Raw genomic sequence first — 27281 nt, forward strand, 5'->3', positions numbered from 1 at the left:
TGTCAAAGGGATTCTAATAACGTGAACCAAACAGCCAGCCTACTCATTAGTATCTTGTGCTTTACGGATACCAAAAGAACAGATGATTACCTCATGCACTATACTTTCAGAAAGGAAGGGGCTTCATTTCATTTGGTCTTTTGTTTATTCCAGAAGCATTTATCGAGTTCCTTCTGTGTGCCAGGCAGTGGGATGTAAAGATGAATAAGACAATCCTGGCCTCAGGAAGTTCACAGCTGAGTGAGGAAGACAGACATGGGAATAATAATTATAGTGCATTGTCATAAGGGTTTAATAAAGATATGTGTAAGTGGTTATGCGGACAGTGTCTCACATCACTGTGGGTTAGGGACATCTTCCCAGAAGGGATAATGCTCTAATGCAGTTTTGAAGGAAGATCTGGAGATTGCCAGGCAGAACAATGAGCGGAGTACACCCCAGGAACAGAAAACTGCAGGTACGTGTACAGAAGCACGTAGGCAAGAAAGGGCACAAACAGGAACCAAAGGTTGCATGGGCAGGGTGTGTGGGGGCGGTAATAATGCAGATGAGATTGGGAATGCAAATGAGGGTCAGATTGAAAACTGCCTTGACTTTGCCCAAAGAATTGACACTTTGCTTTGAAATCACTGGGGTACCGTTCACAGATTTTTAACAGGAGAATGACATAATTAAGGGATTTTTTCCCCTTTAGTTTCGTGTCACTTTGCTTTTAAAGTCTACCTTGATGACATGCAGGCTGGGTGAGGATTACATCAGAGGTGGGTGAAAATGAAGGCAAGAGACATTAGGGACAGGGTTCCAGTCATTCAGGGAAAAGGTAGTGAGAACAGAAATGAGGCCACAGGAAATGGAATGGAAATAATTGGGTATGTTCAAGAGATAGTTAGGAGTAGAATCAACCAGGCCGCAGACGTGAAAGAAAGAGAGGAAGGGATTAATTCCAAGAGTCTCCCTGATGAAGGGGAGGAATAAAGGAAAATGTTTTGGAGAGAAAATAAATTCTGTTGTTGACACTTTGCATTTGAGATATACAAAAAGCCATCGGAAACATGATTCTGGACTTCAGAAAGATGTGTCATTCAAAATGTGCATTTGAGGCCTGATAGCATATTCCAGACATTGGAATAAATGAAGATGTCCAGGGAATGTTAAGAATAGACAAGCCTAGGGAATATCAATGTGTAAGGAGAAGACAGAGAGAGAGGAGCCAGTGGGGGAGCCTGAAAGGTAAGGTCAGAGAGTTTGAACAGAGGCAGGAGATAGCATTGGACAGAAGCAAGGGAAAGGGGTGGCCTTAAAGCCATAGGAATAGAGAGTGCCAAATAGTGCCAATGAGTGTTACCTACTCTTGTAGGAAGTGGGAAACTCAGCCAGACAAGGAGGCAATTAAAGTAGATGGAAAGGTAAGGGAATGCTTTTGTTTGGTTTGTCATCTGAAGAGATGGGAAAGGCCAAAGGAAATGGGAGAAGTTGCAGACACTATGCAGTTGAGAAGAAAAGGTACACAAATCACACAGCCTTAAATATAAAATAAATATATTTTATAAAATATAAAATAAGTCAATATAATGGGTAACATATGAATTGTACAGATGAAGCAGAAGGCTATGATGGCTTGCTATGGTCAGACAAGGTTTCAGAAAGACATGAAGTATAAGCAACCCTCCTTAGGATGGACTGTGTGTTCCCTCTTCACTTCTATCTCCAAATTAAGTGCCTTTGGAGGTAATCGTGCTGTATCTTCCTTGGATCGATCTTCCCTTCTTATTTATAATCGTATTTACATGATAATACTGTTACCTATAATGAAGGTTTACGGTAAGGAAGAAATGATTGAAGGCAAGTAGCAGAGTGCCAGTTAGTATTGAAAGCCTCTTGTTTTTATTGCCAGGCATCCAATGAATGTCTCTTTTGTAAACCAGTCAAGTTTGCAGCAAGACCATCATCTACCCTACATTCTCCATGATGGATTGTATGTGCTGGGAAAATGTAGAGATGCTCTCCTCAAGGCTATTTTAAGAACTGTTCTTATAACATGATTCATCAGGTATTAAACTAGGTAGAATAAATATAAGGAATTTTTCTCGCATGGAGTTTTTTCTCCACTGCTGTCAGCTTGGTGAAGAACATCATAAATCACTGTGACAGCTCTAGTGGCTGCTCTAGAGTTGTTCTGACAAAATGGAGAGTTAGAAATTGGTTTGTAATTCACAAGATATTGTCTCATTTCTACTCCTTGTGGTAACTGTACTCAGATTTGCTAATAACATATATATCCAAGAAGTGGGGAAGGAAGAGGGAGGTTGTGTTAGCAAGGATACATATCCTTTTCTGAATGTTCATGGGGCTAGGTAAGTTAATAGAACAGGAGGTGCCGATGTGATCGAAAACAATTCCCACTAAATAGTATTGATACTACTATTATTAATAGTAATTGACAATACATTACATTTTGGATACTATATTATAGAACATTTTTTATACATCACAACTCTTAGAATTCTCATATCAAATCCTTTTTACACATTTGGACCACATCATACTTATTGCTTCCTTGACCTGTGTGCAAAAAGAATACTGTTCTCTGATGGGCACTGCCAGTGTGCATGTTGTAGCCCTTACTGTATTCAAATACTAATAATAGCTCACTTTGAGAACTTAAGATGTACCAGGCTCTGCTCTAAGCTCTTTATAATAAATCTATGTGGGAAAAAAAAATTATAATCTCCATATTAGGGATGATAAATTTGAGGCATTGAGAGGTTAAGGAACTTTCCCAAGGTCAGGTACCTTATAAGTGGCGGGGTAATGGCAGGTACCTTATAAGTGGCAGGGGTAATGGCCCTGTACATGGATTATTTCATTTAATTTTCACCATAATCCATATTAGTACCCTATTAGCTATTAACATCCTCCCATTTTTTATAGATGCAAAAGATGGAGTTTAGAGTTACATAACAGAGACAGAATCAAGTCAGTTTAAAGTGACATTCTGTACATACGGAACTAATAATGATAAACAGGTAGCTTATATAGTATAATTAAGACACTGAAGGCATTTCCACATAATGAATACTTTAGATGACTGACTCTTACACAGTTAATTTCTCAACCATTTATTTGAAATTTAATTTATTTTGGAAGTGATCTTTCTGTGAAGTATATGTAATCCCTTGATAGTTAACATACTATATAGATTACTTTTGATGTATAAGATAGTTTTATAAACTTCAGTTCTGTTGCTAAAATACAAGGCCCTTAAAGATTCTGGTCCTGCATAGACTAGACTACTCCAGCATACTCTTCTCTTTACTTTCTGCTTCTCATACGCAGACTGCTAGTTATTGTTCATAGTCTGCTATGGACTTGAAAATCAAACATTTCAGAATTGTGATTACAGTATAAATAGATGCCCAATAAAGCTTGGGAATATATATATATATATATATATATATATTTCTAAAAACTCAACAATTCACTACTAGTAAAATTATAAACAAGATGTTGACAAAAGAGCAAATTTTAAAATATTTATACTGAAAGGAGAGACACTAAGGAAACCTGAATATCAGAAATTGTTCATCCATTTAACACATATTTGTTGACTGCCTCCAATGAGACAGCCATTCTTATTTTGGCAAATATAAAGTCAACACTTGAAAATGGTTTGAATTTCCTTATGAAAGACATAATATTCATATTGTAATAAAAATAAAATTCAATGATATTGTCTCTGCCAAAGACACTTGCAAAGGAAAATACCTTGGCAACTTTGAAAATTAAAGGAAGGTTGAGATATTTCAAGCAAAGGTTAAGAAAAAGGAAGTCAGGGAGAAATGGCAAAATCAGGCAAAGCAGAAAAGTCACTGAATAGGATTATTAGGGTAACTTTATATTGATGACAATTATAATATATATAGCAGGAATAAGAGTTATAAACCATTATATATCATATGATACTGTATCAGGAAACATAAGTGAAACACAACTGTCTTCTACTATCTTACCCCTTAGCACCACTTGGACACAGCAACAAGACGGAAATCTGCCCCACGGCGAGGTCAGTGAGTGTGGCCTGTGCCCCACATGACTGGCAAAGCCCAGGAAGACCTGCAACATCCATCCTCCCTTAAGTCGGTCTTCCTGACTATCCTGATCCCACTTTAAACAGTCAGTAGTACAAAGAGCCCTAGCCTGTTCCCAAATAAGCCACATAAAAGAACAGTCTTCAAGAAATAAAACTACAGAGGTGTATGCTCACACATCTAAGAATCACCAAACATTTCAGAAAGGTAACACAAAGAAAGATGCATTAAACACAACGCATAGAAGAACTTACAATGGAGGAAACAAAGTTAATAAAACAATCAGTGCAGGATTTTAATAAAATAAATATAGGTATTTTCCTCAGAAGGACATTAAAGAGTATTGCATCTATAAGAAAAATCATCTATTAGATATCATGGGAATTAAAAACTTGATTGTTAAAATTTAAACTCAATCCATGGACAAAATAAAATAAGGTGTGTTGCTGGAGAATTAATTAGAGAGAAAACTGAAATAAAGACTTCTCTAAACATAGGACTGAAGAAAAAAAATAAAGGAGAGAAAGAATAATTAAGAGACATGCATGATATATCCAGAAACTTTAACATTTATCTAATAAATCTAGATAGAGAGAATAGCAAGAATGAAAAAGAACATTACTAAGCAAATAAAAATAGATATTTTCCCCAAATTTAAGAAAGACATGAGTTCTTACATTGAAAGTCTCTACCAAATGTTTAGCAGAATGAATTAAAAGCAAAGAAAACTTTCAAACCTAGTCACAATGTAGTGAATTCAGAAAAATGAAGAAAAAGTCTAAAAAGCTTCCCAAGAGAGAAAAAAAAAATACAGATTATCCACAGCACAACAAAAATCTGATTTTCATTTGTAATATCAGATGCTGAAAGGAAGTGGGGGAAAGCTCTTCCAGAATGCAGAGTAAGGGCATCTGAAAATCCACTCCACTATAAAGGCAATGAGAACACTGGGGAAAAAAAGACGTCAAAATCAACATTTTTAGCAATCTGGTTATTAACCAAATGCTTGCAATATTGAGGAGCATTAATTTTTTTAAACAGTTGAATCTCAGTAATATCAGTGTATTAGTTTTGCTATTGTTGATGTAACAAATTACAATAAACTTAGTGGCTTAAAACAACAAAAATTTACTATTTTATTTTTGTAGGTTACAAGTCTGACACAGGTCTCACTGATCTAAAACCCAGGTGTTGATAGGGCTGCATTCCTTTCTGGAGGCTCTAAGGGAGAATCTGTTTCTTTGCCTTTTCCAGCCCACATTCCTCGGCTCATGGTCCCTATTCCATCTTCAAACCCAGCCACACTGCATCTCTCTGACCCTTCCTCCATTGTCACATCTCCCTCTGACACAGGTGAGAAAAGTTCTCTGCTTTTCAGGACTCATCTGATTAGGTTGGGCCCAAGCTAGAGAACCTAGGATAATTTCCCCACCTTAAGGTCCGTAATCTTAATGACATTTGCAAGGTCCTTTTTGCCATATAAGATAACATATTCAGAGAATCCAGGGATTAGAGTATGGACATTCTGCTTAGCACAAACTGAGTTTTGTGATGTTTTAACTTGCTCTGCCCCCATCTCCTTCTCCCCAGCTCCCCAGACCATGGTAGTCTTGAAAATGACCAGCCTCACACTACTATAGATGTAAAAGCCAGCAGCTTAACCGTCACTGAAGAGGGGCAAAACAGATTTGGAACTTCCCCAAAGCTCATCCCCAAATAATTGTCCCTGCTTGGCCTGTCTGGCAGCTCCCTGGACAAACCCCATTCTCAGGGCTTCTCTTTATTTAAACTAATTCTGATCTCCCTCAATGAGAACAACTCTATCCCCAGAGCATTGTCAAAAACAAGACGCTGCCTGAGGCAGCATAACAGCTAGGACAAACAAGAGGCTGACTAAAAAGTGTGAAAGGAAAATATGGGGAAGAAGATGTTTTTACTGGACTTTGAAAAGTTCCAATGTATTCTTGAGACTCTAGAAAGCCACACCCATTTGCAGGGCTGTGTGCATGCCCAAGAAAGACCTGAGAGGACTCTAATCTCTCCCTTTGGGCTGTCCTTGAGGCTCCGCACAAGCAGGAAGTGAAGGCTAAGGCAGAGTTCTAAGTTGCCAGAGCCCTGAAGGTGTGCCCCAACACAGATTAAGGTTGGGAGAGTTCTTGGTTGAAGATACTTAAGAAAATTTCTGTCCAGTCATTAGCTGACCACTAAACTATCCAAGCAGAGAATTCACTGGCCATACAAAACAAAGAATATAGACTTTACAGAATTAGTCCAAGAAAGTCACTAAAAAACACAGAGTAGTGGCAACAACAACAATAGACCCAGGGGTGAGGAAAGAGTGTGTGTGTGTGTGTGTGTGTGTGTGTGTGTGTGTGTGTGATTTTCAGAATGTTCACTTTAAATTATTTAAAGTGTCCATTTTCCAATCAAAAAATTTGCAAGACACACAAAAAAATAGGAAAGTGTGGCTCTTACTCAGGGAAAATTACATTCAATAGAAACTGTCCCTAAGGAAGCCCAGATGTTGAACTTATTACACAAAGAGCTTAAATCAGGTATTGTAAATATGTTCAAAGAACTAGAGGAAATCATGTCTAAAGAAAAAAAGGAAAGTGTAAGAATGATGTTTCAACAAATAGAGAATATGAACAATGAGATAGAAACTGTTAAAAAGAACCAAATAGAAATTGTGGAACTGAAAAGCACAATTATTGAAGTAAAAAATTCACTAAATGAACTTGACAGTAGAATTGACCTGGCAGAAGAAAGAATCGCCAAACTTAAACACAAGTCAACATACACATAGGGGAGTCCTAGAAGGATAAGAAAGAAAAATAAGGGACAAAAATAATATTTGAAGAAATAATGGCCCAAAATTCCTAGTTTGAAGAAACACATTAATCTACATATTCAAGAAACTAAACAAACTTAAAGCAGGGTATATGCAAAGAGATTCACATCTAGACAACTCACAATCAAAAGACAAAGACAGAGAATATCTTGAAAGGAGCAAAAGAAAAGCAAATCGTTAGAAACCAGGGATCCCTAAAAGGATTCACACTTGGGTCCTTAGCAGAGTTTTGTATACTACTGAAATAACATATTAATCCAAACTATATTGTTTTAAGATGTTAATTGTAATCCCTACTAAGAAAATAAGTAAAAAATATATAGCACAAGAAACAATAAGGTAATTAACATGGTACACTAGAATATAGCTATTTAACCCAGAAGAAAGCAGTAATGAAGTGATAGACTAACAAGATATAAACACGTAGAAAACAAATAGAAAAATGATAGATGTAAAATCTACCTTATTAATGATTTTATTACATGTAATTCATTTAAATTCCCATAAAAATGCATAGAAAGATAATCACATGACTAAAAGTGAAGGTTAAGTAGTCAAGTCTTTCAGAAAGAATTCTAATCAGCCTTATAAGGCCTATGAATTGGACTGAAAAACAATTGATACTTTTCAAACATACTTTTCCTCTTGAATCAGAAAAACTTATTCAGGAGAGAAGAGATTCTGGCCTGTCTATGAGGCCCCCTCCCAAGCAGAGACACCCAAGATTTGTTCAAAACAGAACCTAGGCTGCCATTCACTTTTCAATGGACATTGCTCTTTGAAGCCACCAAAAGTTCTTCATCAATATCTTTATGCTATATCCATGTAAAGGTTGCAGCTTTGAGTAAACAGTATAGCGGGAAGTAAAGGAGGACTAATACATTGGCATGTGACCTCTTGGGAGGTCTGGCTCTGCCGTGTGAAGAACTGCAGTTTGAGCTGAAGATGGGGGTCAATGAAAGAAAAGGGCATCCTGGGACTGTAACATGGTAGATAACTGTTGTTTTTGGCAATTGTACCCTGTTTCTTTTTGGAGAATTACATTTCTCCTATCATGTGGAGTCCTGGACAGTCAAGACAAGTCCCCTACCCTCCCCCTAGTCAAAGATGACAATCACTCTCTTTCTCGAAGTGTACCCATCCCATTGTAAAGCATCATTGGGAGCTCCCACTGAGGTATCCACATGTGCCTGGTTCCTGGCCTTTTCAGGGCCTCGTTCTCCAAACTGAACTATCTTTACTTAAATTTTTGGTATTCTGTTCATCATACATATTTAAAATTTTTCAATTGCATTAAAATATTATGGATCTTGATTACCGAGATTTTTGACACCTTAAATTTGGCATCTGAGAAAACGACCTCACTTACCTTGTTCTAGTCCTGGCCTTATCTCCAGCTTTCCCTTTGATCTTGTGAGGAAATTTTTCTTTTTAAAATAACAGAATCTGGAAACCAAAAAACCTTGGCTTATTCAGGAAATAAAAGGATAAAAAACTAATATGATATGTCAAAAAAAATTGCTGCTGCATACCTGGACATTTCAGGATGAATACTATAAAAACTAATAAGATCTCTTAGTAAGGTAGCTGGTCACAAAATATACAAAAATCAATAGTTTAATACAAGAAATACCAAATATCTGGAATAAGTATAATGAAAAAAGTATTCCATTTACTTTAAATATGTATATATATATATATCTTAAAATTAACAAAAATATGCAGGTCCTGTATAAGGAAAATTACAAAACTTTATTGAAGGATATAACATAGGCCAAAATGGGGAGATTATTCTTGGAGAACTCAATATATAAACATTTATACAGCATTTCAACAAATTAATGTTTAATTTCATACAGTTCTAATCAAGACCCTTGAAATGTTTTAACTGAACAGCTTATCCTAAAATTCATCTAGGAAAATAAACCTGTTATTATAGCCAGGAAGTTTTTAAAGAATAAAACACCTGCTCTGTCAGATTATAAAGTGAATTATAAAACTATAAAATTTAGTAGTGTTTAATAGTATAGCCTTAGTCCTAGAAGAGACAGATCAATGAAACAGATTAGATAGTCTGTAAATAAGCTAATGAGTAGATACAAGAAATTCATGTAAATTAAAAGAGGAATTTCAATTGAGACTGATGGATTAATCAATAAGTATTATTGGAACAACTAGGTAGCCGTTCAGAAGAAAGTTAAAATTAGAATTCGGGTCACCCATGCACCCAAACATATCCTAGATGGATTAAAAGGTTAAATGTAAAATGTTCAAACACATGTTGAATGTATGGTGGCTATTTAACCTAAGCAAGGGTATTATCTAAATAAGATAATAAAATAAGATAATTTTGGAAAATATTAGTATATTTAACTACATGATAATGTAAAATATCAATTATCTTAACTAAAATGATGTGGAAATGCTAAATAATCCATTAAACAGAGGGAGAAAAAAATGGAAAAGGTTGAATTCTTTCCTTGAAAATAAGCAGTTTTAGGGTTTTATTCTACCAAATTTTAAATAACTGATAATAAATGGATACAAATTCCTATTTAAATAGATGCCTAGATAGAAAAAGGACACTAAAAAAGAAAAGAAAGAAAGAATGAATCTCAAATTCAGCATGTCTTTAAAATAAGAATATATGACATAATCTCCCAATAAGTGTCATATCCAAAAATACAAAGGATATTCAAATTACAATTTCTCCTCCTATAACTCAATATTGACAGAGTTTGAGGGGGGAAGTTATGTTAATCTCAGTAGATGCTAAAAAATGGATAAATTTTAAACACTCTTTTCCAGCAATAAATCTCACTGAGCTAAGAATAGAAGAAAAATTCCTTAAAATGAATAAATACAGTGTGATAACAGCTGTAGTTTCCCCAATCTTCATTCTCTCCTTCTCCCATGGTGGCACGAGGTAAAAATCACATCTGTTGTTCAGCAGAAAAGCACTGTTCTTAGCCTCCCTTGCACAAAGGTGTTAGAATTTGGTCAATGGGATGTGAGTGTAAGTCATGAGGGCCACTTCTGGCCTGTGACCTCAAAAAGGACAGTGCTTCCCCCCTACTTCTGCTTTTCTCCCTTCCTGGTAACTGGAATACAGACGTGATGGTGGTAGCTGGAACACCCATGTGAGGGCATGAAACACAAGCTGTGCGTTTCACAGGGCACAGCAGCAATCTAGAATGACACTGAGACTCTGTTGATGGCAGAGATAAGCCGCGATATACCACTCTGTACTGCTTACATCCAGACTTAATATGAACCATTATTACTTTGGGTCTTTCTATTACAGCAGCTAAACCTACACTCTAAATAATACAATTACCGGAAATCTAAAGCAAACATCATTATATTGTTTTTCAATAATCCTCATTAAAGCATCCTCATTAAAGCTAGATGCCTGCTATTACTGCTACAAATTACTACAATACTAGGAAACTAGCCAATGCAACAGGAAGATGAAAAGAATGAGTAAGGAATGAAAGAAACTAAATTGTCATTATATTCAAGTGTATGATGGTCTATCAACAATTTAGAAAGAATCAACAGTAAAACTATTAAAAATCCCTCCCCAAATTCAATGAAAGGTCCATTTGTAAGTGTCTATACACAAGCAATAAGCAATTTTAAAACGCAGTGGGAAAACAAGATATAATTCATTATCACAACAGAACTTTAAAATACCTCGAAATAATTCTAACAAAAATTATGCAAGAGGTATATGAAGATAAACATAAAACTTTACCGAGGGAACTTGAAGATGATCTGAGTGAATGAAGAGACACACTATATTCCTTGACTGGAAGACACAATATTATAAAGAGACCAATTTTCCCCAAATAAATGTAAAAGTACACAACGATCCCAATCAAAATTCCCTAAAAATGGCTTTAAAGGAGGTCTACAGTCTGATTTGGGAGAGAAAATACAAAAGATTGGCTGCAAAATTTTTAAAAAATAACAGTTAAAAGAGACACTCCCTATAAGTTATCAAAATATTATATACAGTAATTAATAAGTTATTTTACAGCTTTAAATCCTATTTACTTATTATAGATAAGTAATTATTTTAATTATGAATACAGTAATTAATACAATGGCACACTAACATAGGAATGGACAAATAGATCCTAGACAAAGTAAAGTCCAAGAATATGTGTGTGTTATACACACACACACACACACACTCTTACAATTTTTAGCATATGGTAATGGAGACACTTCCTGAAGGAGACAGACTATTCATTTATTGGAACTGGGACAACTAGATACTCAGAAAGAAAAAACAAACTTAGATTTTTCTCTCACACCACATATAAAAGTCAGATTCTACATAGCTTGAAAGTTTAAACATTTTTTATCTATAAAATGATGAAATAGAAAATTGGAGGAAAATCAGAAGACAAAAATAAAAATTATGACAGATTTTACCACATGAAAATGAATAACTTCTTTACAAGGAAAGATGGTAAAACAATATTAAAAGACAAGAGGCAGATTAAGAGAAAATATCTGCAAAATATGTAACAGATGAAGGCTTAATATATGCAATGTATAAAGAGATAAATAAGCCTAATTTAAAATTCAGAAATGAATTTGAAGAGATAATTCAAAGAAAAAGAAGTGCAAATGGTCACATACATCAGAAAATATGCTCCATTTCACTAGTAATTAGGAAAATACAAATTAAAACAACATTGAGATTGTATTTTTCACCAGATTGGCAAATATTTTAAATTTCCATAACATCCAGTGTGAGAAAACAGAATTTCTTATTCACTGTTAATAAGAGTGTAAATTAGTGCAGCCTTATTCAAGGACAATTTGGCAGGAACTATCGAAATTATGAATACCCTTTCACCCACATTCTAGGAGCTTATCCCAGAGAAACTTGCAAATAAGCACAAAGATATCTTCACAGATTTATTTTTGCATCATTTTTAAATCATAGTAAAAATTTTAAATTGACCCAAATAACCTTCCAGAGAGGAATTTACTGGCCTGAAAAGTTTTTCTCTTTCATCTCATTTTTTTAAAATGAGAATATAGTCATGTACCTATGCTTTTAAAAACAATACGCAATACAAGGTGATAATATTAATGAAAAAATGATATGTGCTGTGACCCACCATGTTCTTTGATGATGAGATTAGTCCCCATGAAATTCTTAAGTTGCATATAGTCAGAATTAAAATGGCATCAGGAATTTTCGGACCTTAGCAAAATTGTAAAGTTTACTTGGAACATAAACAGCAATAGCAGTTAAGAAATTTGGGGGAGGTGGGGCAAGGAATAGCAACTTTATTTGGAAAGCCAGTACACCAAGAAGATGGTGGACTAGTGTCCCAGAGAACTGTCTTGCCGGGGTTTGATGCTAGTTTCTTTTGTAGAACCAAGAAATTTTTGACAAAGATGAGAACTTAACCCACTAGAGGCTGAAATATATCATAAAATTATACAAGTAAAGTACATAGTATTTAAAAGAAAAATTTACAAGCACACTAATGAAACAAAGTAGAAATTGAATTAAAAAAACTTTGATAGAGCACCAGCTTCATAAGGACAATGGAAGGATCCAGTGGAGAAGGGATATATTTTTTTTTTTTTAATTAATTAATTATTTATTTATTTAATTTATTTATGGCTGTGTTGGGTCTTCGTTTCTGCGCGAGGGCCTTCTCCAGTTGCGGCAAGTGGGGGCCACTCTTCATCACAGCGCATGGGCCTCTCACTATGGCAGCCTCTCTTGTTGCGGAGCACAGGCTCCAGAAGCGCAGGCTCAGCAATTGTGGCTCACGGGCCCAGTTGCTCCGCGGCATGTGGGATCTTCCCGGACCGGGGCTCGAACCCGTGTGCCCTGCATTGGCAGGCAGACTCTCAACCACTGCGCCACCAGGGAAGCCCGAGAAGGGATATATTAACCTGACAACTAATGTGGAATTTGGTTAGATATTTGCTGGATGGGTTATGTGAAATCTGGTGTATTTATATTGCCCACCATTCATTAAAATAAATTCCAAGTAGATTAGAGATATGAAAAATGTCAAACCGTAGAAAATCTAAAAGGAAGTTTTAAGTATATGATCAGGAGAGAAAATTACCAAGGAAAAGATCAATAATGTGACTACTAAAAATCATATTTCTGTATCTCAAGACATAATTAAAATGGACAGAAAGCAATAAAGTTGAAAAATTACTTACAGCAAACATGTTGAGCAAAAGGTTGATGTCTTTTATGTAAATAAAAAGAGCTCATATAAATTGATAACAGATCCTCAAATAAAAATAGGCAAAGAACTAAAAGAGATCGTTTACAAAGTTAGATTACAACAGGTAAAAAAAGAAAAACAAATCCAAGGAATGCAAAGTAAGTCAACATTTGATTCTATTTTTGCCTATCCCATTAGATAAAAATCAATGTTATTTATTAATTAAAGTACTACCCCATTCCAGATCGCAGAGTGAAAATTTTAGAAATCAATTTGGTATTCTGCATCAGAAGTCTGTATGAGTTCCTACAATGGAGTTTACTTCTGGGAATCTTTCTTAAGGAAATAATTCTTAATACACATATCAAAGCTGTACTCACAATGAATCCACGACAGCATTATTATAATAGCAAAACTTTGAGATCATTTTGGAAAACTTGGAATAATTCAACAACAATGGAGCAATTAAGTAAATTACAGTACCTCTACTCAGTGCAATATGCAGATATTAACAGTGATTTTAGTTTGCACTAAAATGATAAAGTACCTAACATAAAATATTAAATGAAAAAAAGCCAGAAAGACACTTCTACAGGTGAAACAGTCTCAACTCTCTACAAAATGCAAATTTAAAACATAAAGACTGAAAAGAAATATACCAAAGATTAAGTGATTTTCTAGGAATGATAAGTTTTGGATAATTCACCCCTTTTAAAATGTTTTCCATATTTTCCAAACTTTCTAACATAAATGTTTATAAAAACAAAACTTTATTTCATAAAACTGTTTGGAACAATTTGATGGACATTCTGCCACATAAGCTGCCCAGGCACAGGGCTCTGGGGATGCTAATTAGAAAATGATGAGTTAATTAAAGTTGTGTGTTTAGTCTCTACGGCAAGGATTTCCTTTAATCCAACAGTGGTTTTCTCTCCATTTGAAGAATGTGGTTTCTGGAAGAAAAACTGAGAACAGACTGACCCTCTGGCCACAGTTATTCACGTCAGAGATGTACAGTTGCAGGTGCGTGCTGTTTGGTTTGGTTTGCCAAGTCAAAATAGCTGTGCTTCCCGCTGTGGTGAGAGTTTCCAACTTCAGACAGGGCAGGAGAAACTCTAAACTGTTTGCCTTTTGCAGATGTATTGAAATATTACTGAAATGTACCGATTTTCCCTGATGTTTTTTCCGTGACTTTTTCACTACCCTGAAAATAAACACGGAGGAGAAGGCTAGCATACCAAATGTGCTCTCAATAACCTGGCAAAAGGATGTTTTTCTGAGCTGTTCTGGTGCTCCAGTCCTCCTGGCTTGACTTGAGAGCAAAGAGAGAGAAATAAAAACGCCATGTTTTTCCCCTCCAGAACTTTATTACAGACTTGAATGAGATAGTAGGACTTGTACCAAAGCCGCCACACAGGAAGTAGGGACACTTTCGCAGGGGCAACAGGAAGCCGGGAAAAACTTGGGACGTATTCCCATCCCAACTTGTCCAGGGTCAAGGATTTTAGACAACCACCTTGTTTTCTAGCTCAGCCTCCTCTCTCCCCATCATGGTGTCTGAGCACTAGTTAGTTATTGCCGATTAGGGCCACAAAGCTGAAGAGCACCGTTGTCTTTGGTAGTGGAGAGAGAAATCCCTTCACGATCTCTTACTGAGTTTACCACAGGGGGGGGTCACAGAACACATCTGGGGACTATCTATCTCCTGGCTGCCACAGCTTTGTGAGACTCAGTACTTCCCACATCCCCACAATCATGCACGCCTCAGCCATTCCCCCTGCACCAGGGTTATTTTCACCCACAGAGAATCCAAAGAGTCTTGGACACAGAGCTAAGTAAGAGTATCTCCAAGGCATGTCAAAATAATCGGAGGAAAAGAATTCTCGGTGAGTATATCCTGTGGTCTTGGGCTTTAGTCCTTTCTCAACAGCTTCCTGCTCTTGGACTGGGGACACGTCGGGCCATTTTAGGAGTAGGAAGGGGTCAAGGGAAGACCCCACTAACCATCAGTATTAAGGACTCACCAAGGTGTTGAAGAGCTATCGCCAGATACCCGGTCATGGTATTTCCCGAGCACATCAGACCCCATGTATTACAATAAACAGGAGAGAGTGGCAGAAGTGACTTTGATAACAGAAAGCTCAAGGAAAGGAAGATCAACAAGTACAATACCCTAAAGAAGAAAACGGAGTTGAGGATACCACTGAAGTTTCTCGAAATGCAATTTAAATCCATGAGTTTGTCATTGAGCAGCACTCACCATTCCTTTAACGCCTTTCTTGGGCTTTAAAGCCTGTCTTGGTCCGGAAACGAAGCAGGGGGAGCTGTTATGCCATTTAGCCTCTGGGATCGCAACCAATTAGGCATTTCTGTGTGCACATGCGCGCTTGCGTTTCTCGGTCTCCCAATGGGACCTTCTGACAGATTTTTCTCTGATAGAGCGGTTGTGATTCTCCAGATCACGTGGTTGTACCCAGCTCTGGGCCTTGATGACACTGAAGGACCCTAAACCCCCAAACAATAACTAATCTAGCCAGCTTCATGAACCACAGTCCTAGGCACCATCAAGTAGCTTTCTGAACCCAGAACAATATTTAAACTTCAGCTTTAGTGCTTTGAGGTCAGAATTTAAAGTGTACTCACAAGATGCGGCTCCAAGGATAGTATAAATTCCTGTAATTCATTCCACAGTCAGACTGGCAGTCTTTCCATGGTCTGTGGTGGGAGGACACATCATACCATAATAGTAGCCTTGGGACAAACCAACCAGTAACCCAGACCCTGGGCAAACAGTAAGCCAGTGCATACGAGGTGCTGAGGTTGAGCTGGTGCTGGGCTGGATACTGGGGGATAGAGAACAAGTGGAAAGGATAAAGGATGGATGTAGGCAATTATTGTTTAATTATTTATTTATTATGTGGTTCATAAACAAAATTGAGTATATATCGCCAGTGGTGTGTGATTAAGAAGTAAATGCTAATCGTATAGTTGTACAGGAAATAGGTCACCACCACATTGTTTCCACTGTGACACTTGAGATGATGGTGATAATGATGACTGATGATGATGGTGAAGGTGGTGACGATGGTATATCCAAATCTCTATGATGTGAGTGACATTTTTTTTCCAGACTATTTTGAGATATTATTAACATACCTTAAAACTTACCCTTTTGAACCACAATTCAGTGGTTTTTAATATATTTACAAGTTGTGCAGACATCACCACACCACTAATGCCAGGGCCTATTTATCACCTTGAAAAGAAACCCTGGACCTGTCATCAGTCACTCCCCATCTCCTCCAGCCCTAGGCAACCACTAATCTACTTTCTATCTCTAGAGATTTGCCAATTCTGAATATTTCATATAAATGAAATCATACAATATATGTCCTTTTGTGTCCAGCTTGTTTCACTTGGCATGTTTCCAAGGTTCATTCATGTTGTAGTATGTATCAGTACTTTAATTTTTTAATTACTGAATAAAAGTATATTGTGTGGACACATCTACTTTGTTTATCCGTTCATCTGTTATGGATATCTGGGTTGTTTCCACTTTGGAGCTATGGTGAATAATGCTGCTATGACTATTCGTGTACAAATGTTGGGGTGAACATATGTTTCCACTTCTCTTGGGTATGAACCTCAGAGTGGAATTGCTGAGTCATATGGTAACTCAGTTAAACTTTTTCCAAGAGGGTGATATTTTAACAGGTAACTTTCAATATGTTGAGATTTACTTTTTGCAAGTAAATTATGTGCAAACTTTGATACTTTAGAATTATTTTCAAAATGACTTGATAAATACTATTCAAGTGCTTACAGTACATTGTTTCAAAGAATAAAAGACCCATGGGAGACAAAATAGTAGAGGAGAGGTATTTATATGATGCTTGCTAATTTCTCAGCAGAAGAGTTAGCATGTAGATCCAACAGAATTGAGCAAACACAGCTGCCTGTTCTGCTCTTCCTTTGGTGAGGAATACCAAAGAGGCTGAGATATCTGAACTGACTTCTTGCTAGACAGCTCTGTTAAAAGGCACTGTGGATTCCACACCACTCTAAGGAGCTGTGCTTTCCATTTTTTTACCTTGATTTAAATAAAAGAAAACAGAGGGGCAAAGGATTGCAGGGGCCTGGAGTTTTTCTCTTGTCAGGAATGATTTTTCCCATTGTTTGTGTTCAAAGTTGATTTCTTTTCCCTAGCCTAGCTTCAGTATTTCTTGTTGGAAGTTTTATAATAAAAAAGGTAGTAGGGGGGCCTGTCTCCTCTTCTATAGATGGTACGAATGCTCATCTATCTTTCCAGAACAATCTCAAATGATTCCATCAAGTGAAGAGTCTGACATAGAGGGATGTGGCACCTGATGAACTCATGTGTTGTCTAAGAGGATGATCACTGTCTCCATGCCTCTGTCCTCAATTTTTCTTTAAATAAGGTCAGTCCTTAAAGGATAAACTCATGGATCCCTTGGTGTATTTTGCCCTCCAGGATGAGAGGGGCTGAATTTACCTATTGCCAGATTATTATTTGTTTTCAGCAAACTCTGCTGCTACCATGTGATCTGAGAGAAGAGTAGATTCCTTCTGCAATACGTTTTTCTTATTAGCTGTCTGCCAGGGCTACTATAGGGAGAGAAAATAGAAAACTCCAATCTGTGACCATACGGCCAATGTATGTCCCTTTCTTTGGTTCCCAGGAAAATTCTTTTTTATATTTCCAAACTGGGTGACTGGTTAATTTTATTTTCTTGACCATCAGTGCCACAGTTGATTAATTCACAGATTCTTATAAAGGATCTGCTTTTATTTTTAATTTATTTTATTTTTTTAACATCTTTATTGGAGTATAATTGCTTTACAATGGTGTGTTAGTTTCTGCTTTATAACCAAGTGAATCAGTTATACATATACATATATCCCCATATCTCTTCCCTCTTGCGTCTCCCTCCCTCCCACCCTCCCTATCCCAGCCCTCTAGGTGGTCACAAAGCACAGAGCTGATCTCCCTGTGCTCTGCGGCTGCTTCCCACCAGCTATCTATTTTACATTTGGTCATGTATATATGTCTATGCCACTCTCTCACTTTGTCCCAGCTTACCCTTCCCCCTCCCTGTATCCTCAAGTCCATTCTCTAGTAGGTCTGCCTCTTTATTCCCGCCTTGTCCCTAGGTTCTTCATGACCATTTTTTGTTTGTTTGTTTTTTTAGATTCCATATATATGTGTTAGCATATGGTATTTGTTTTTCTCTTTCTGGCTTATTTCACTCTGTATGACAGACTCTAGGCCCATCCATCTCACTACAAATAACTCAATTTCGTTTCTTTTTATGGCTGAGAAATATTCCATTGTATATATGTGCCAAATCTTTTTTATCCATTCATCTGTTGATGGACACTTAGGTTGCTTCCATGTCCTGGCTATTGTAAATAGAGCTGCAATGAACATTGTGGTACATGACTCTTTTTGAATTATGGTTTTCTCAGGGTATATGCCCAGTAGTGGAATTGCTGGGTCATATGGTAGTTCTATTTTTAGTTTTTTAAGGAATGTCCATACTGTTCTCCATAGTGGCTGTACCAATTTACATTCCCACCAACAGTGCAAGAGGGTTCCCTTTTCTCCACACCCTCTCCAGCATTTATTGTTTCTAGATTTTTTGATGATGGCCATTCTGACCAGTGTAAAGTGATACCTCATTGTAGTTTTGATTTGAATTTCTTTAATGATAACTGATGTTGAGCATCCTTTCATGTGTTTGCTGGCAATCTGTATATCTTCTTTGGAGAAACGTCTATTTAGGTCGTCTGCCCATTTTTGGATTGGGTTGTTTGTTTTTTTGATATTGAGCTGCATGTAAATTTTGGAGATTAATCCTTTGTCAGTTGCTTCATTTGCAAATATTTTCTCCCATTCTGAGGGTTGTCTTTTGGTCTTGTTTATGGTTTCCTTTGCTGTGCAAAAGCTTTGAAGTTTCATTAGGTCCCATTTGTTTACTTTTGTTTTTATTTCCATTTCTCTAGGAGGTGGGTCAAAAAGGATCTTGCTGTGCTTTATGTCATAGAGTGTTCTGTCTATGTTTTCCTCTAAGAGTTTGATAGTGTCTGGCCTTACATTTAGGTCTTTAATCCATTTTGAGTTTATTCTTGTGTATGGTGTTAGGGAGTGTTCTAATTTCATTCTTTTACATGTAGCTGTCCAGTTTTTCCAGCACCACTTATTGAAGAGGCTGCCTTTTTCTCCACTGTAGATTCTTGCCTCTTTTATCAAAGATAAGGTGACCATATGTGTGTGGGTTTATCTCTGGGCTTTCTACCCTGTTCCATTGATCTATATTTCTGTTTTTGTGCCAGTACCATACTGTCTTGATTACTGTATCTTTGTAGTATAGTCTGAAGTCAGGGAGCCTGATTCCTCCAGCTCCATTTTTCTTTCTCAAGATTGCTTTGGCTATTCGGGGTCTTTTGTGTTTCCATACAAATTGTGAAATTTTTTGTTCTAGTTCTGTGAAAAATGCCCTTGGTAGTTTGATAGGGATTGCATTGAATCTGTAGATTGCTTTGGGTAGTAGAGTCATTTTCACAATGTTGATTCTCCCAATCCAAGAACATGGTATATCCCTCCATCTGTTTGTATCATCTTTAATTTCTTTCATCAGTGTCTTATAATTTTCTGCATACAGGTCTTTTGTCTCCTTAGGTAGGTTTATTCCTAGATACTTTATTCTTTTTGCTGCAATTGTAAATGGGAGTGTTTTCTTAATTTCACTTTCAGATTTTTCATCATAAGTGTATAGGAATGCAAGAGATTTCTGTCCATTAATTTTGTATCCTGCTACTTTCCCAAATCCATTGATTAGCTCTAGTAGTTTTCTGGTAGCATCTTTAGGATTCTCTATGAATAGTATCCTGTCATTTGCAAACAGTGACAGCTTTACTTCTTCTTTTCCGATTTGGATTCCTTTTATTTCTTTTTCTTCTCTGATTGCTGTGGCTAAAACTTCCAAAACTATGTTGAATAATAGTGGTGAGAGTGAGTAACCCTGTCTTGTTACTGAATTTAGTGGAAATGGTTTCACTTTTTCACCATTGAGGACGATGTTGGCTGTGGGTTTGTCGTATATGGCCTTTATTATTTTGAGGTAAGTTCCCTCTATGCCTACTTTCTGGAGGGTTTTTATCATAAATGGGTGTTGAATTTTGTCGAAAGCTTTCTCTGCTTCTATTGAGATGATCATATGGTTTTTCTCCTTCAATTTGTTAATATGGTGTATCACATTGATTGACTTGCATATATTGAAGAATCCTTGCATTCCTGGGATAAACCCCACTTGATCATGGTGAATGATCCTTTTAAGGTGCTGTTGGATTCTGTTTGCTAGTATTTTGTTGAGGATTTTTGCATCTATGTTCATCAGTGATATTGGCCTGTAGTTTTCTTTCTTTGTGACATCTTTGTCTGGTTTTGGTATCAGGGTGATGGTGGCCTCATAGAATGACTTTGGGAGTGTCCCTCCCTCTGCTATATTTTGGAAGAGTTTGAGACGGATAGGTGTTTGCTCTTCTCTAAATATTTGATAGAATTCGCCTGTGAAACCATCTGGTCCTGGGCTTTTGTTTGTTGGAAGATTTTTAATCACAGTTTCAATTTCAGTGCTTGTGATTGGTCTGTTCATATTTTCTATTTCTTCCTGGTTCAGTCTTGGAAGGTTGTGCACTTCTAAGAATTTGTCCATTTCTTCCAGATTGTCCATTTTATTGGCATGTAGCTGCTTGTAGTCATCTCTCATGATCCTTTGTATTTCAGCAGTGTCAGTTGTTACTTCTCCTTTTTCATTTTTAATTCTATTGATTTGAGTCTTCTCCCTTTTTTCCTTAATGAGTCTGACTAATGGTTTATCAATTTTGTTTATCTTCTCAAAGAACCAGTTTTTAGTTCTATTGATCTTTGCTATCGTTTCCTTCATTTCTTTTTCATTTATTTCTGATCTGATCTTTATGATTTCTTTCCTTCTGCTAACTTTGGGGTTTTTTTGTTCTTCTTTCTCTAACCGCTTTAGGTGTAAGGTTAGGTTGTTTATTTGAGATGTTTCTTGTTTCTTAAGGTAGGATTGTATTGCTATAAACTTCCCTCTTAGAACTGCTTTTGCTGCATCCCAAAGGTTTTTGGTCGTCGTGTTTTCATTGTCATTTGTTTCTAGGTATTTTTTTGATTTCCTCTTTGATTTCTTCAGTGATCTCTTGGTTATTAAGTAGTGTATTGTTTAGCCTCCATGTGTTTGTATTTTTTACAGATTTTTTCCTGTAATTGATATCTAGTCTCATAGCGTTGCGGTTGGAAAAGATACTTGATAGGATTTCAATTTTCTTAAATTTACCAAGGCTTGATTTGTGACCCAAGATATGATCTATCCTGGAGAATGTTCCATGAGCACTTGAGAAGAAAGTGTATTCTCTTGTTTTTGGATGGAATGTCCTATGAATATCAATTAAGTCCATCTTGTTTAATGTATCATTTAAAGCTTGTGTTTCCTTATTTATTTTCATTTTGGATGATCTGTCCATTGGTGAAACTGGGGTGTTAAAGTCCCCTACTATGATTGTGTTACTGTCAATTTCCCCTTTTATGGCTGTTAGTATTTGCCTTATGTATTGAGGTGCTCCTATGTTGGGTGCATAAAGATTTACAATTGTTGTATCTTCTTCTTGGATGGATCCCTTGATCATTATGTAGTGTCCTTCTTTGTCTCTTGTAATAGTCTTTGTTTTAAAGTCTATTTTGTCTGATATGAGAATTGCTACTCCAGCTTTCTTTTGATTTCCATTTGCATGGAATATTTTTTCCATCCCTTCACTTTCAGTCTGTATGTGTCCCTAGGTCTGAAGTGGGTCTCTTGTAGACAGCATATATACGGGTCTTGTTTTTGTATCCATTCAGCCAGTCTATGTCTTTTGGTTGGAGCATTTAATCCATTTACCTTTAGGGTAAGTATCGATATGTATGTTCCTATTACCATTTTCTTAATTGTTTTGGGTTTGTTATTGTAGGTCTTTTCCTTCTCTTGTGTGTCCTGCCTAGAGAAGTTCCTTTAGCATTTGTTGTAAAGCTGGTTTGGTGGTGCTGAATTCTCTTAGCTTTTGCTTGTCTGTAAAGGTTTTAATTTCTCTGTCAAATCTGAATGAGATCCTTGCTGGGCAGAGTAATCTTGGTTGTAGGTTTTTCCCTTTCATCACTTTAAATATGTCCTGCCACTCCCTTCTGGCTTGCAGAGTCTCTGCTGAAAGATCAGCTGTTAACCTTATGGGGATTCCCTTGTGTGTTATATGTTGTTTTTCCCTAGCTGCTTTTAATATTTGTTCTTTGTATTTAATTTTTGATAGTTTGATTAATATGTGTCTTGGCGTGTTTCTCCTCTGATTTATCATGTGTGGGACTCTCTGTGCTTCCTGGACTTGATTAACTATTTCCTTTCCCATATTAGGGAAGTTTTCAACTATAATTCCTTCAAATATTTTCTCAGTCCCTTTCTTTTTCTCTTCTTCTTCTGGGACCCCTATAATTCGAATATTGGTGCATTTAATGTTGTGCCAGAGGTCTCTGAGACTGTCCTCAATTTTTTTCATTCTTTTTTCTTTATTCTGCTCTGCAGTAGTTATTTCCACTATTTTATCTTCCAGGTCACTTATCCGTTCTTCTGCCTCAGTTATTCTGCTATTGATCCCTTCTAGAGAATTTTAAATTTCATTTATTGTGTTGTTCATCACTGTTTGTTTGCTCTTTAGTTCTTCTAGGTCCTTGTTAAACGTTTCTTGTATTTTCTCCATTCTATTTCCAAGATTTTGGATGATCATTTACTATCATTATTCTGAATTCTTTTTCAGGTAGACTGCCTATTTCCTCTTCACTTGTTAGGTCTGGTGGGTTTTTACCTTGCTCCTTCATCTGCTGTGTGTTTCTCTGTCTTCTCATTTTGCTTAACTTACTGTGTTTGGGGTCACCTTTTTGCAGGCTGCAGGTTCGTAGATCCCGTTGTTTTTGGTGTCTGCCCCCAGTGGCTAAGGTTGGTTCAGTGGGTTGTGTAGGCTTCCTGGTGGAGGAAACTAGTGCCTGTGTTCTGGTGGATGAGGCTGGATCTTGTCTTTCTGGTGGGCAGGTCCACGTCTGGTGGTGTGTTTTGGGGTGTCTGTGGTCTTATTATGATTTTAGGCAGCCTCTCTGCTAATGGATGGGGTTGTGTTCCTGTCTTGCTAGTTGTTTAGCATAGGGTGTGCAGCACTGTAGCTTGCTGGTCATTGAGTGGAGTTGGGTCTTGGTGTTGAGATGGAGATCTCTGGGAGATTTTCACCATTTGATATTACGGGGAGCTGGGAGGTCTCTTGTGGACCAATATCCTGAACTTGGCTCTCCCACCTCAGTGGCACAGCCCTGATGCCTGGCTGGAGCACCAAGAGCCTGTCCTCCACACAGCTCAGAATAAAAGGGAGGAAAAAAAAAGAAAGAAAGAAAGAAGATTTAAAAAAATAAAATAAAATAGTTATTAAAATAAAAAATAATTATTAAAAAAATTTTTTAAAGTAAAAAAAAAAACAGGAAAGAAAGAAAGAAGAGAGCAAGTAAACGAAAAAAACAAATCCACCAATGGTAACAAGCACTAAAAACTATACTAAAAAAAACCCAAAAACAGACAGACAGAACCCTAGGACAAAGGGTAAAAGCAAAGTTATACAGCAAAATCACACACAGAAGCATACACATACACACTCACAAAAAGAGAAAAAGGGATAAAACTATATGTATCGTTGCTCCCAAAGTCCACCTCCTGAATTTGGGATGATTTGTTGTCTATTCAGGTATTCCACAGATGCAGGTACATCAAGTTGACTGTGGAGTTTTAATCCGCTGTTCCTGAGGCTGCTGGGAGAAATTTCCCTTTCTCTTCTTTGTTCGCACAGCTCCCGGGGTTCAGCTTTGGATTTGGACCCGCCTCTGCGTGTAGGTCGCCTGAGGGCATCTGTTCTTCGCTCAGACAGGACGGGATTAAAGGAGCAGCTGCTTCGGGGGCTCTGGCTCACTCAGGCCGGGGGGAGGGAGCGGTACGGAGGAGGTGGGGCGAGCCTGCGGCGTCAGAGGTCGGCGTGACATTGCAGCGGCCTGAGGCGCGCCGTGCGTTCTCCCGGGTAAGTTGTCCCTGGATCACGGGAGCCTGGTCGTGGCGGGCCGCACAGGCTCCCGGGAGGGGCGGTGTGGAGGGTGACCTGTGCTCGCACACAGGCTTCTTGGTGGCGGCAGCAGCAGCCTTAGCGTTTCGTGCCTGTTTCTGGGGTCCGCGCTGATCGCCGCGGCTCGCGCCCGCCTCTGGAGCTCGTTTAGGCGGCGCTCTGAATCCCTTCTCTTCACGCACCCCGAAAGAGAGAGGGAAGAAAAAGTCTCTTGCCTCTTCGGCAGTTTCAAACCTTCTTCCGGACTCCCTCCCGGCTAGCTGTGGCGCACTAGCCCCTTCAGGCTGTGTTCACGCTGCCAACCCCAGTCCTCTCCCTGCGATCCGCCCGAAGCCCGAGCCTCAGCTCCCAGCCCCCGCCCGCCCTGGCGGCTGAGCAGACAAGCCTGTCGGGCTGGTGAGTGCTGGTCAGCACCGATCCTCTGTGCGGGAATCTCTCTGCTTTGCCCTCCGCACCCCTGTGGCTGCGCTCTCCTCCGTGGCTCTGAAGCTTCCCCCCTCCGCCACCCGCAGTCTCCGCCCGCGAAGGGGCTTCCTAGTGTGTGGAAACCTTTCCTCCTTCACGGCTCCCTCCCACTGGTGCAGGTCCTGTCCCTTTTCTTTTGTCTCTGTTATTTCTTTTTTCTTTTGCCCTACCCAGGTACGTGGGGAGTTTCTTGCCTTTTGGGAGGTCTGAGGTCTTCTGCCAGCGTTCAGTAGGTGTTCTGTAGGAGTTGTTCCACGTGTAGATGTATTTCTGATGTATCTGTGGGGAGGAAGGTGATCTCCGCGTCTTACTCTTCCACCATCTTGAAGCTCCTCAGGATCTACTTTTATAATAAAATAATTTTATGGCATAATGGCTTTGACGTCAGGGAGAGTGGGATTTGAAACCTGATTGGCAGTCAATAGTTACGTGTATGTACACACACACACATACACACACATATATCTTTGGGAAAGACACCTAACCTTTCTGAGTCTGGATGAAGTGAAATGATGCACATCAAATTCCCATAACAGTGCGTGCACATAGTAACAGCTCAATAAACAACAGAGATTCTTTTTATTATGTTATCACTATGGGATAAAGGCTATCAAAATAGTATGGACAAGTTGCTGAGGTACCAGAGGAGGGATCAACCAACCAGCTTCCTTCATTCTCTCATGGCTTTTTTTGCTTTTTTTTATTTCTTCTCCCAATATAATGGTTTTGTGTCTATTCAACTGCAGACACTGGTCTAAGTATCTCCTTTAACATATCTGGTCTGATTTTAACAGCTCTCCAGCTCCACAATTAGCACCCCCAACTCGCCCGACGGTGATAAGCATGGAAACACAGCTGTTGAAGGCTGCATTCACTCTGGAGCCCCTTTTGTCTCTCCCTCCTGGCACTAGGCATTCGCTGTGTCGGCTCTCCCCATCTCCCACTGCCGGCTCCAGTGCCCATGGCGCTGGCTTGCGGGGGTAGAGCCGGCACTAGCTCACGGTCTGTAGCAGAGTCGCAGCCGCAGTTCATCTGACTGATTTGCTCCCGAGCACTAGAGAGCTTGACTAGCTCAGCAGCTCTTTATGACATCTGGCACAGACAGCAAATTCCTTCCAGCTCATCTCGTGGAGCTGGGCTCTGTCCTGCCTTAAAACCAGCCCCAGCTCCTCAATTACCTTCTGCCCTTATTCATGCCCTGCCACGTCCTCTTTGCTGGAATCTGGATGAGGTTGCTGCACATGCTAAGCCTGAGAATCATTTGTGAGGACTTACGGGCCTCTTCCTTGTCAAGATGGCACTTGGAACTTGGCCGATGGAAGTCTGATTCAGATGTGGTTCATTATAGGTAAGAGGAAGATGATAATCTTTGGAAGAAATCTTCCTGTAAGTCTGATATGTCTGGAAAAAAGGTACAGAAGCTGTCCACTCTCTGACTTAGGTTGGGCTGGTGCCCAGATCCAAAGATCACAGGGTACAGCTTTGAAGAAAGGTTATTCTCAACATACCCAATGAGAAAGTACACGCACCCTCAAGTGACTGAGGCCATTGCTTTCTTGCCGTTGAGATCATCTCCCTCAGGAAGGGGCACTTTCTCTCTTTCAGTCCTGAACTCAGAGAGTTTTGCTACTTGGAGAAGCCACTCTTATAAGACAACTTGCTTCTCCTTCTCTGTAGCAGAAGGACCTGCCACAAGGAGAATACATGGGAAAGTAAACTGTGCCATTGAAGAGGAAGGCGGGTAGGTGGAGATGTTTACCTCAAGCTTGAGAGAAGTTGTGCAGAAGGCGTTTTTGAGTTTGCCCAACTTTATTTCTTTCATCCCTTGTTTCTCTGTGGTTTTGCTGCATGCTTGCCTAGACATGTCACACACAACAGCCTTATAACTAGAAAAGTCTCTGGCCTCACAGGAAGAGGGAGATCTCCCTGAACATAATCCCCAAAGCGTTGGCTGGGAGCAGGAAATGGGAGTCAAAGGGCACATCTGTAGGAGTAATTCCTCTTGCTGACACTTAGACCATCTTCTTTCTCTCCTCTTCTCTTTGATGATAGGAAATGCACACTCCAAGCTCCATTTCCTCACACTCTGAGGTGAAAATATCCAGATGAGTAGTATCCCCATAGAAAGGGATAAACTTAATCATTAAAATATGCATGCTTGTTTTGACATTCCAAACAATATTCAGCCCAAGCTAGTCTCTGGACACCTGGGCCATAATAGACCATGAGATGAGGAAGGGGATGGGAAAGAGTAATACCCAAGGAATCACTGATCACCACAAATTCTATAAGCTTGGACATCTCTCAATAATATATCTCCATTGAATTCTCCATTCAAAGCCATTCCACTGAGAATCAAGCCACAGTTCACCTCCCTGCCCAAGTTCTGCTTTAGAAATTAAAATGTCGAGTATGAGGGCATAGAGATGTTGGCCG

The 27281-nt window shown here is 38.4% G+C and overlaps 1 long non-coding RNA gene across 1 annotated transcript in view; it reads right to left on the reverse strand.

Annotated features, from left to right (window-relative positions):
- Positions 1-2834: 2834 nt before the first annotated feature.
- LOC309639344 overlaps positions 2835-27281 on the reverse strand; it is a 95208-nt gene continuing 70761 nt past the window's right edge. The window contains exon 3 of the long non-coding RNA XR_014251610.1: positions 2835-8385. This is a non-coding gene — a long non-coding RNA (uncharacterized lncRNA). The remainder of the gene's footprint in view (positions 8386-27281) is intronic.

Source organism: Balaenoptera physalus (assembly GCF_965194825.1).
Source record: "Balaenoptera physalus genome assembly, chromosome: 12".
Lineage (NCBI taxonomy): Eukaryota > Metazoa > Chordata > Mammalia > Artiodactyla > Balaenopteridae > Balaenoptera > Balaenoptera physalus.